An 11,903-nucleotide genomic window follows, 5' to 3' on the forward strand; every position below is an offset into this window, starting at 1 on the left:
CCCTCCTGATTTCTATTGCCTTTTCCTTCTAACTTTCATCCTCCCCACACTGTGCATCTCTCTCCTGAAGTAGGCAGCGACAGAACATGAGAGCCAGAAGACATCTTTTGTGTCATCTGATTCCCTCCTGTCATGGCTAATACTGAATGTTGACTTGATTGGATTGAAGGATGCAGTATTGATCCTGGGTGTCTGTGAGGGTGTTGCCAAAGGAGATTAACATTTGAGTCAGTAGGGCTGGGGAAAGCAGACCCACTCTTAATCCGGTAGGTACCATCTAATCAGCCACCAGCAAATATAAAACAGTTAGAAAAACATGAAGAGATGAGACATGACTAGCCTGCCAGCCTACCTCTTCCTCCTGTGCTGGAATCTTCCTGCCCTCGAACATCGGACTCCCAAGTTCTTCAGTTTTGGGACTTGGACTGGCGCTCCTTGCTGCTCAGCTTGCAGACAGCATATTGTGGGATCTTGCGATCGTGTAAGTTAATACTTAATAAACTATATATCCTCATTCTGTCCCTGTAGAGAACCCTAATATACCCCCTATGCAGAAATTCATTTCACAGTATAGAAGGGTCACTTCTGTGGTTATGCAGCACCGTAGATCACTTTGCACACATCATCTCCCAAGTGAGGTGTCATGGTTCTTGGTTCTGGTCTTGCTATGCTCCAGGTCCGGATCATGCTGTGCACCAAGGGCTGCAGCTGATTGGACAATTTCATGAAAGGAAATCAGGATATACAGTCTTGGATATACTGGAGAATTATCAGGAAAGTTGCAGTTCTCTTAGAAAGTGGTCCAGACGTTGATCTACAGGAGAAGAAATAGAATCACAGAATCTTGAAGCACAGCGAGGGATGAGTACCACACACTCCTGGGTCCTGATCTTTGTCACCACCACCCTGTGTGTGGAAGGAGCCCTGGACTTGGAATCAGAGGCCTGGGTAACTGACCACTGATCTCTGGCTGCTTCCCCACCTAGCAGCCATTCCACTCCATGCCTACCTCGGATGTCAAGTGGCTGGATGTGCATGCCAAACAAAGCCAGCACATCATGCTTGTATGCATGCATTGACAGAGCAAGACTGTCTCAAAAAAAAAAAAAAAATTTATGACTAAGAACTCAAAAGCAAATACAACAAAAAAGTAGACAAATTAAACAAACTAAAAAGCTTCCATACAGCAAAAGAAATAACAGAGTAACAACACATGTCTATTTGAATGGCTTACATTTTTTAAAAAGACAATAGTGAATATTCGTGAGGATGTGGAGCAACTGGAACTCTTGCATTGCTGGTAGGCAGAATAGTTACTTTGACAAACAGTGTGATAGTTCCTCATAGAATTAAATATACACTTGCTGTGTAACCTATGCACTCTCTTCCTAAGTCTGCTGGTTTTTCTTGAGAGTACATTTTCCTCAGAGAAGGATGACTCAGGCCGGGCGCAGTGGCTCACGCCTGTCATCCCAGCACTTTGGGAAGCCAAGGCGGGTGGATCACTTGAGGCCAGGAGTTCAGGAACAGCCTGACCAACATGGTGAAACCCTGCCTCTACTAAAAATAATTTAAAAAAAAATAGCCAGGCGTGGTGGCAGATGCCTGTAGTCCTAGCTACTCAGGAGGCTGAAGCAGGAGAATTGCTTGATCCCAGGAGGCAGAAGTTGCAGTGAGCCGAGACCATGCCATTGCACTCTAGCCTGGACAATACAGCAAGACTCTGTCTCAAAAAAAAAAAAAAAGGATGGCTCATGCTTATGATGCACTTTAAAAAACACACAGCTTTACTGAAATAATTAACAGCATGCAGTTTACACTTTAATGGTTTTCAGTGTAGTCACATCATATGTGCAGCCATTACCACGGCCATTATTAGAATCTGTTCATCACCTCAAAAAGAAACCCCATACACTTTATCATGCCCTGTCCCCCAATTCCCATTATTCTGAGGCAACCGCTAATCTGCTTTCCATCTCTACAGATTTACTTATTCAGAACATTTCAGAGAAATGGAATCACAGAATATTGCTGTTTTGTCTGACTGCTTTCACTTAGCATAATATTTTCAAGGTTCATCCATGTTGTAGCATGTGCCATTATTCCACTTCTTTTTATGACCAAATAATATTCCATTGTTTGCATCATTTTGTTTACCTGTTCATCTGTTTATGGACATTTGGATTGTTTCCACCTTTTGAGAATTATGCATAGCAGTACTATAAACATTTGTGTATAAGTTTTTATGTGGAAATGTGTTTTCATTTATCTTGGATATATAATATATAGACTTAGGAGTGGAATTGCTGAGTCACATGATGACTCTATGACTCATATGACTGAGTCGTATGATAACTGTAACAAACTGCCATTCCGCCTTCCAGTGTGGCTGCTCCATTTTATGTTTATATCACCAGTGTATGAGGTTTCCAGTTCTCCCATATCTTTGCCAGCACTTCCTATTGCCAAGTATGTGTGTATGTATATTTATATCTTTTTATGAAGAAGGGGTTCTCGCTGTTGCCCGTGCTGGCCTTGAACTCTTGCACTCAAGCAATCCTCCTGCCTTGGCCTCCCAAAGCACTGGGATTACAGCTGTGAGCCACCACATCCAGCCTATCAGGTTGTTTTAAGTAAAGGCCTCGTAGTGGGTATGAAGTGATGTCTCAGAGTGGTTTTTTATTTCCCTAGTGACAATATGTTGAGCAACCTCTCATGATTTTTAGTCACTGTGTGCCATATATGAAGAAATGTCTATTCAGATCCTTTGCCAACTTTTAAATTGGATTGTCTTTATCATTGAGTTTGTGAGGGTTTTTATCATTCTACATAAAAATATTCCTTATCAGCTGGGTGTCATGGCTCGTGTCTGTAACCTTAACACTTTGGGAGGCCAAGGCAGGAGGATCACTTGAACCCAGGAGTTTGAGACCAGCCTGGACAACATAATGGGACCCCATCTCTACAAAAAAAATGAATTATCCAACATGGTGGTGTATGCCTGTGGTCTCAGCTACTAGGGAGGCTAAGCGGGGAGGATCACTTGAGCCTGGGAGGTTGAGGCTGCAGTGAACCATGATGGCACCACTGTACTTCATCCTGGGTGACAGACTGCAACCCTATCTGAATGTTTTCTTTTGTTGGTCCCACTGTTGGACTCATATTTAAGAAATCACTACCACATCCAAGTTGATACAAATTCACCCTTATGTTTCTGTTAGGAGTTTTATAATGCTAGCTTTTACATTGAGAACACAGGTCCATTAAAGTTTTGTATGTGATGTGAAGAGTTCAACGTCATTATTTTGCATGTGGCCATCCAGATGTCCCAGCATCATTTGTTGAAAAACTATTTTTACCCCATTGAATGGTCTTGGCACCCTTGTTGAAAATCAGGAGACCACAGACACGTGGGTTGTTTCTGGACTCAGTTGTATTCTGTTGAAATGTATGTCTATGGCACACTGTCTTGATTACTGTTGCTTTATAGAAAGTTTTCAGGCCGGGCGCGGTGGCTCAAGCCTGTAATCCCAGCACTTTGGGAGGCCGAGGCGGGTGGATCACGAGGTCAAGAGATGGAGACCATCCTGGTCAACAAGGTGAAACCCTGTCTCTACTAAAAATACAAAAAATTAGCTGGGCATGGTTGTGTGTGCCTGTAATCCCAGCTACTCAGGAGGCTGAGGCAGGAGAATTGCCTGAACCCAGGAGGCGGAGGTTGCGGTGAGCCAAGATTGCGCCATTGCACTCCAGCCTGGGTAACAAGAGCGAAACTCCGTCTCGGAAAAAAAAAAAAAAAAAAGTTTTCAAATAAGGAAGTATGAGTCCTCCAACCAAGTTGTTATTTTCAAGGTTGTTTTTCCTATTCTGGGGCCTTTGAGTATCCTTATAAACTTTAGGATTAATTTGTCAATTTCTGTAAAGGAATCAGCTGCAATTCTAGGGGTTGTGATAATATATAATCTGGGGAGTATTGCTATCTTAACAATATCAGGTCTTCCAAACAATGAACATAAACATCTATCCATTTACTTAGGTTTTCTCTAATTTCTTTCAGCAATGTTTTGAAGTTTCCAGAACACAAGTTTTGTAGTTCTTTTGTAAAATCCATTCCCAAGTATCTTATTCTTTTTGAGGCTATTGTAAGTGGACGTGTTTTATTTTTTCAAAAAATGGAATCTTGCTATGTTGCCCAGGCTACTCTCGAACTCCTGAGCTCAAGCAATCCTCCTGCCTCAGCCTCTTGAATAACTGGGACTACAGATGCACACATCACACCTGGTTAAGGAAATGTTTTTAAAATTTCACTTCCAGATTGTTCATTACAAGTTTATAAAAATACATTGATTTTTGTATATTGATCTTGTATCCTGCAATCTTACTGAACTCATTTATTAGTTCTAGTAGTTTTTTCCTGGACTCTTGAGAATTCTCTTTATACAAGATCATGCCATCTTTGAATAGAGATAGTATTACTTATTTTCCTATCTGGATGCCTTTTCTTTTTCTTGCCTAATTGCTCTGGCCAAAACCTCTAGTACAATATTGAATAGAAGTGCTAAGAGTGGGCATTCTTGTCTTTTTTTTTTTTTTTTTTTGAGACGGAGTTTCGCCCTTGTTACCCAGGCTGGAGTGCAATGGCACGATCTCGGCTCACCGCAACCTCTGCCTCCTGGGGTCAGGCAATTCTCCTGCCTCAGCCTCCTGAGTAGCTGGGATTACAGGCACGTGCCACCATGCCCAGCTAATTTTTTGCACTTTTAGTAGAGACGGGGTTTCACCATGTTGACCAGGATGGTCTCGATCTCTCGACCTCGTGATCCACCCGCCTCAACCTCGTGATCCACCCGCCTCGGCCTCCCAAAGTGCTGGGATTACAGGCTTGAGCCACCGCGCCCGGCGCATTCTTGTCTTAATACTGATTTCAGGAGGAAAGCAACCAGTCTTTCACCATTCAGTATTATTCTAATTGTGGGCTTTTCACAGATGAGCTTTATCTGGTTGAGGAAGTTCCCTTCTAATTCTACTTAATTGATTTTTTTTTTTTTTTTTTTTTTTTTTTTTTTTTTTTTAGACTGTGTCTTGCTCTGTCACTCAGGCTGGAGTGCAATGATGCTATCTTGGCTCACTTGCAACCTCTGCCTCCCGAGTTCAAGCAATTCTCCTGCCTCAACCTCCCGAGTAGCTGAAATTACAGGTGCCCACCACCAAGCCTGGCTAATTTTTTGTATTTTTTTTTAGTAGAGATGGGGTGTCATCATGTTGGCCAGGCTGGTCTTGAACTTCGAAGCCCGGGTGATCCACCTGCCTTTGCCTCCCAAAGTGCTGGGATTACAGGCGTGAGCCACCACGCCCAGCCTTGTTCATTTCATCTAAGCTACAATTGTTTATAGTATTTCTTCTTTTTTTAACCCTCATTCTCCGCATATTTCTTTTAATTGTTTTAATTAATTTTTTCATAATATTTCTTTATAATCCTTTCTTTTTTTTTTAAGATTGGTTGCCCAGGCTGGCCTTTTAAGTCCTGGCCTCAAGCAGTCCTCCCACCTCATCATCCCAGGTAGCTGGCACTACAGGCGTGCTCCACCACACCCAGCTATAACCCTTTTCATTTCTGTAAGGTGGATAGTAATGTCCTCTCTTTCACACCTGATCTAATAATTTGAGTTTTCTCTCATTTGCTTGGTCAATATAGCAAAGTTTGTCTGATCTTTTCAAATAGCCAGCTTTTGGTTTCCTTTCTATATTGTTTTCCTATTTTCTATTTCATGAAATTTTCTATTTCCTTCCTTCCTCTGCTTGCTTTAGGTGTCGTTTGCCCGTCATTTCCAGTGTCTTAAGTAGAAGATTACATGATTAAAGCTATAAATTCCCTCTGAGCACTGCCTTAGCAGTATCCCATGAGTTTTGGTATATTGTGTTTTCATTTTTATTTATCTCAAACTATTTTCTTTTCTGTTCACTTATTTATTTATTGAGATGGAGTTCTGCTCTGTCACCCAGGCTGTAGTGCAGTGGTGTCATCTCAGCTCACCTCTGTCTCTCTGGCTCAAGCAATTCTCCTGCCCCAGCCTCTCAAGTACTCAAGTAGCTGGGATTACAGGCATGTGCCACCATGCCTAGCTAATTTTTTTTTTTTTTCCCTCAGGCTGGAGTGCAGTGGCTCAATCTTGGCTCACAGCAAACTCCTCCTTCTGGGTTCAAGCGATTCTCCTGCCTCAGCCTCCTGAGTAGCTGGGATTACAGACATGCGCCGCCACACCCAGCTAATTTTGTACTTTTAGTTAGAGACAGGGTTTCACCATGTTGGTCTGACTGGTCTCGAACTCCCAACCTTAGGTGATCTGCCCTCCTTGGCCTCCCAAAATGCTAGGATTACAAGTGTGAGCCACTGAGCCTGGCCACACAAAGTATTTTCTAATTTCCCTTTTGATTTCTTCTTTGACCCATTGGTCATTTAGAGTGTGCTGTTAAATTTCCACACCTTTGTGAATTTCCCAACTTCCCAACTTTCCTTCTGTTATTGATCTAATTGTATTCCATTGTGTTTTTAAAAATACCTTGTATTATTTTTACCCTTTACATTTACTGAAGTTTGATTTACAGCTTAGCATATGCTGTACCCTGGAGAATGTTCCACGTCAACTTGAGAAGATGTGTATTCTACTTAAGTCGAGCTGTGTTCCTCACATATGGCCACACCACTTGCCTTTCACCATTCCGCTTTCTTAACCCATGCTAACCACCAATCTGCTTTCCACTTCTGTAATTTCCTCATTTCAACAATGTTAATGTTAATGCCATGCCTACCTAACCTACTGAAATTTTCTTTTTCACTCAGGATAATTATCTGGAGTTAATTCAAGTTGTTGTGCTTATTATTCCTTCATTATTTTTTATTTATCTATTGCTAATGAGTATTTCATGGTTTTCTGCACTGTTTATTTAACTTTTCATCTGCTCAGGACATCAGGGCTAATTTCAGTTTTTGGTGATTACAGTTAAACCCTGAAATTAAACTTTTTGTGTAACATAAGCATTTAATTTTGTGGAATAAATTCCCAAGAGGGCAGTTACTGGGTCTTATGGTGGCTGCATGTGCAGTTTTCTCAAGATGACAAAGTATGTTCCACAAAGCTGTACCACTTTATATTCCAGCAATGGATGAGTGACCAAGTTTTTCCACATGCTCATCAGCATTTGTTGTCATTATTAAGTTTAGCCATCTTGACAGGTGTAATTTTAGTTTGCATTTCTGTAATACCTAATGATGCTTAACATCTTTTCATGTGCTTATTTGCAATTCATAAATCTTCAATGAAATATAGTAATTTTCATGTCTTCTCCCCCTTTTTCTCACTCTGTCACCCAGACAGAAGTGCAGTGGTGCGACCACAGCTCACTGCAGCCTTGACCCCCCAAGCTCAAGTGATCCTCCCAGTACAGCCTTCTAAGTACTAGGACTACAGGTAGGCACAACCGTGTCTAGCCCACTTAAATTTTTTGTTTTCGTAGAGACAGGATCTCACTGTGTCGCCTACGCTGGTCTCGAACCGCTGAATTCCAGTGATCCTCCTGCCACAGTCTTCCAAAATGTTGGGATTACAGACGTGAGCCACAATGCCAAGCTTGTTATGTCTTCTCAAAGAATAGATCCCTTTGTCACAGGGACCATGCTCCCTTTGAGCATAGAGTAGTTCTGCGAACTATATTTTTGGTTTCTACAAGTGGCATCACAAACCTGCTGAATTCCAGGCTAGAATCCAGCTTCAGCAACTTCTTGTCTATCACCCTTCAGTCAGAGTGTGATGCTTTCCCCAACATATCTGCAGATGAGTCCTATACTTTACTTATGAAAGAACCAGTGGCTGTCTTTAAGGACAACAGAGTTTGGGGAGCAAACAGAGTTTGGTTTGCCAGTTAATTTATCAAGATTCTTATGGGATTTTCACCATCAATGGATCCATCATTATTGATTCTCCAGGGTTTTCTCATAGAGGAATCTTAGTTGATGCGTCCAGACACTATCTGCCAGTTAAGATTCTTCTTAAGGCCGGGCATGGTGGCTCAAGCCTGTAATCCCAGCACTTTGGGAGGCCAAGGCAGGTGGATCACGAGGTCAAGAGATCGAGACCATCCTGGTCAACATGGTGAAACCCCGTCTCTACTAAAAATACAAAAAAAAATTAGCTGGGCATGGTGGCGCGTGCCTGTAATCCCAGCTACTCAGGAGGCTGAGGCAGGAGAATTGCCTGAACCCAGGAGGCGGAGGTTGCGGTGAGCCGAGATCGCGCCATTCCACTCCAGCCTGGGTAACAAGAGCGAAACTCCGTCTCAAAAAAAAAAAAAAAAGATTCTTCTTAAAACTCTGGATGCCATGGCTTTTAATAAGTTTAATATTCTTCACAGGCACATAGTTGATGACCAGTCTTTCCCCTATCAGAGCATCGCTTTTCCTGAGTTAAGCAATAAAGAAAGCTATTCTTTGTCCCCGGTTTATACACCAAATGATGTACATACGGTGATTGAATATGCCAGATTATGAGGAATTCCAGTCCTGCCAAGAATTTGAAACCCCTGGATATACACTACCTTGGGGAAAAGGTCAGAAAGACCTCCTGACTCCATGTTACAGTAGAAAAAACAAGCTGAACTCCTTTGGACCTATAAATCCTACTCTGAATACAACATACAGCTTCCTTACTGCATTTTTCAAAGAAATTAGTGAGGCGTTTCCCAATCCATTCATTCATTTGGGAGGAGATGAAGTGGAATTTAAGTGTTGGGAATCAAATCTAAAAATTCAAGATTTCATGAGGCGAAAGGCTTTGGCACCAATTTTTTAAAAACTAGAATCTTTCTACATTCAAAAACTTTTTAATATTATTGCAACCATAAACAAGGGATCCATTGTCTGGCAGGAGGTTTTTGATGATAAAGTGAAGCTTGAGCCGGGCACAATAGCTGAAATGTGGAAAGACAGCAGGTATCCCGAGGAACTCCGTAGAGTCACAGCGTCTGGCTTCCCTATAATCCTTTCTGCTCCTTGGTATGATTAGTTATGGACAAGATTTGAGGAAATACTATAAAGTGGAACCTCCTGATTTTGGTGGTACTCAGGAACAGAAACAACTTGTCATTGGTGGAGAAGCTTGTCTATGGGGGGAATATGAGGGTGCAACTAACCTCACTCCAGGATTATGGCCTCGGGCAAGTGCTGTTGGTGAGAGACTCTGGAGTTCCAAAGATGTCAGAAATGTGGATGATGCCAGTGACAGACTGACAAGGCACCGTTGCAGAATGGCCAAATGTGGAATAGCTGCACAAACTCTTTTCGCTGGATATTGTCACCATGAGAACATGTAAACATGGAGGAGGAAAAGGCCATAGCAATCTGCGCTACAATCAACTTCATTTTGAAATCATGTAAATTAACATATTAGACTGTTGGCCGGGCGCGGTGGCTCAAGCCTGTAATCCCAGCACTTTGGGAGGCTGAGGCGGGTGGATCACGAGGTCAAGAGATCGAGACCATCCTGGTCAAAATGGTGAAACCCCGTCTCTACTAAAGATACAAAAAATTAGCTGGGCATGGTGGCACGTGCCTGTAATCCCAGCTACTCAGGAGGCTGAGGCAGGAGAATTGCCTGAACCCAGGAGGCGCAGGTTGCGGTGAGCCGAGATCGCGCCATTGCACTCCAGCCTGGGTAACAAGAGCGAAACTCCGTCTCAAAAAAAAAAAAAAAGAATTGCTTGAACCCAGGAGGCGGAGGTTGCGGTAAGCCGAGATCGTGCCATTGCACTCCAGCCTGGGTAACAAGAGCGAAACTCCGTCTCAAAAAAAAAAAAAAAAAGATATTAGACTGTTTTTTGAATAAAATATTTTTATTGATTGAACCTCTTATTATATATAAAAAATTCCTTTACTATCTCACTTTCCATTGTAATGTAATGCCCCTTTTATCCATGATAAAAAGATTAGCAAATCAAATCCAACATTGTATGAAAAAAATACAACATGACCAAATGGGATTTATTCCAGATATGCATATTTATTTAATGGTTGAATATTAATTAATGTAATCAATCACATCAACTAAGTTAAAAAAGAAAATCATGATTATATCAATACATTCAGAAGAAGCATTTGACAAGTCTAACACCTATTCATGATAAAAACTCTCAGCAAACTAGGAATAGAAGGGAACTTTTTTAATTGATAAAGAACATCTACAATAATTCCACAGCTAACATCATACATACTTAATGGTAAAAAAAAATTAGATGATTTTCCCCTAATATTAGGGAAAAGGCAAGGATGTCTCTTGTCACCACTCCTGTTCAATATTGTACAAGTCTTAGATAACACAGTAAGACAGAAGGAAATAAAAGTATAAAAAATTGCAGATGAACATGACAGTCTGTGTATAAAATCCCAAAGGATCAACAAAAAAAAAACTCTGAGAACTAGTAAGTTATTATAGTTACATTGCAGAATATAAGGCTAATATACAAAAGTTGATTGCTTCTCTATAAACCAACAATGAACAATTGGAATTTGAAATTGAGAATGTAATACCTCTTACATAAACACCAAATAATCAAAGTACTTAGGTATAAACTTAACAAAATACAAATTCTATATGAGGGAAACTACAAAACTCTGATATAAGAAATAAAAAATCTAAATAAATAAATGGAGATAAATTCCATGTTCATGAGTAGGAAGACTCAACATTAATATGTTAGCTCTTCCCAATCTATAGATTCAACTTAATCCCAATAATGATTCTAGCAAGTTATTTTGACAAATTATATTGACAAACAAAGTTATATTTGACAAACAAGTTATATTGACAAACAAATTCTAAAGTTTGTATGGAAAGTCAAAAGATGCAGAATAGCCAACTCAATATTGAAGACAAGTAGGACCAGAGTACTCACACAACTCAACTTTGAGACTTACTGTGAAGCTACAGTAATCAAGACAGCGTGACATGGATGAAGGAACAGAGGTGAGAACCCATAAAGAAATCCAAACAAATGGAATTAACTGATCTTTGATGAAAGAGCAAAGGCAATTGAATAGAAAAATGTTGGTCTTCAATAAATGGTGCTCTAATAAATGTGCCTGTAGTCCCAGCTGCTCAGGAAGTTTTGCATTTTACACATGCAAAAATAAAAAAAAGAATCTAGACAGAAATTTTTAATTGCTGCTCTGAGAACATCATTGTTAAGCAGAAAACCCACAGACTTGGAGAAAATATTTGCAAATAACTTTTCTGATTAAGGACTTGTATTCAACATACAGAAATAACTCTTAAAATGCAAAAATGAGAAAATAAGCACCCCAGTTTAAAAATGGACAAAATATTTGAACAGAGCCCTCACCAAAGAAGATATACATGTGACCATAAGCATATGAAAAGATGCTTTACGTCATCTTTTTGTGTTTTGAATTTGTAATTCCCTAATGACGTATGATGTACAGCATGTGGAAAGATGCTCTACGTCATATGTCATTAGGGAATTACAGATAAAAAACACAATGAGAATTAGCTGGGCATGGTGGCATGTGCCTGTAGTCCAGCTACTTGGGAGGCAGAAGCAGGAGAACCACTTGAATCCAGTAGTTTGAGGCTGCAGTGAGCCATCATCATACCACTGTACTCCAGCCTGGGCAACAGAGTAAGATCCCATCTCTAAAATAAATAAATATATAAATAAACAAATAAGTAAATAAAAACAACAATGAGAAACCACTGTACAGCTATTAGGTAGACTAAAATCCAAAAACCTGACAGTATCAAATGGTGACAAGGATGTGGATGTGGAAAAACAGGAATGCTCATTTATTGCTTTTGAGAATATAGCCACTTTGGAAGATAACCTGGTAGTTCCTT

At 40.6% G+C, this 11,903-nt stretch overlaps 1 pseudogene; it reads left to right on the top strand.

The window, feature by feature from the left end:
• Positions 1-6,124: 6,124 nt before the first annotated feature.
• On the top strand, positions 6,125-11,903 carry LOC141582619 (beta-hexosaminidase subunit beta-like; annotated as a pseudogene).

This window comes from Saimiri boliviensis, chromosome 21, assembly GCF_048565385.1.
Source record: "Saimiri boliviensis isolate mSaiBol1 chromosome 21, mSaiBol1.pri, whole genome shotgun sequence".
NCBI lineage: Eukaryota > Metazoa > Chordata > Mammalia > Primates > Cebidae > Saimiri > Saimiri boliviensis.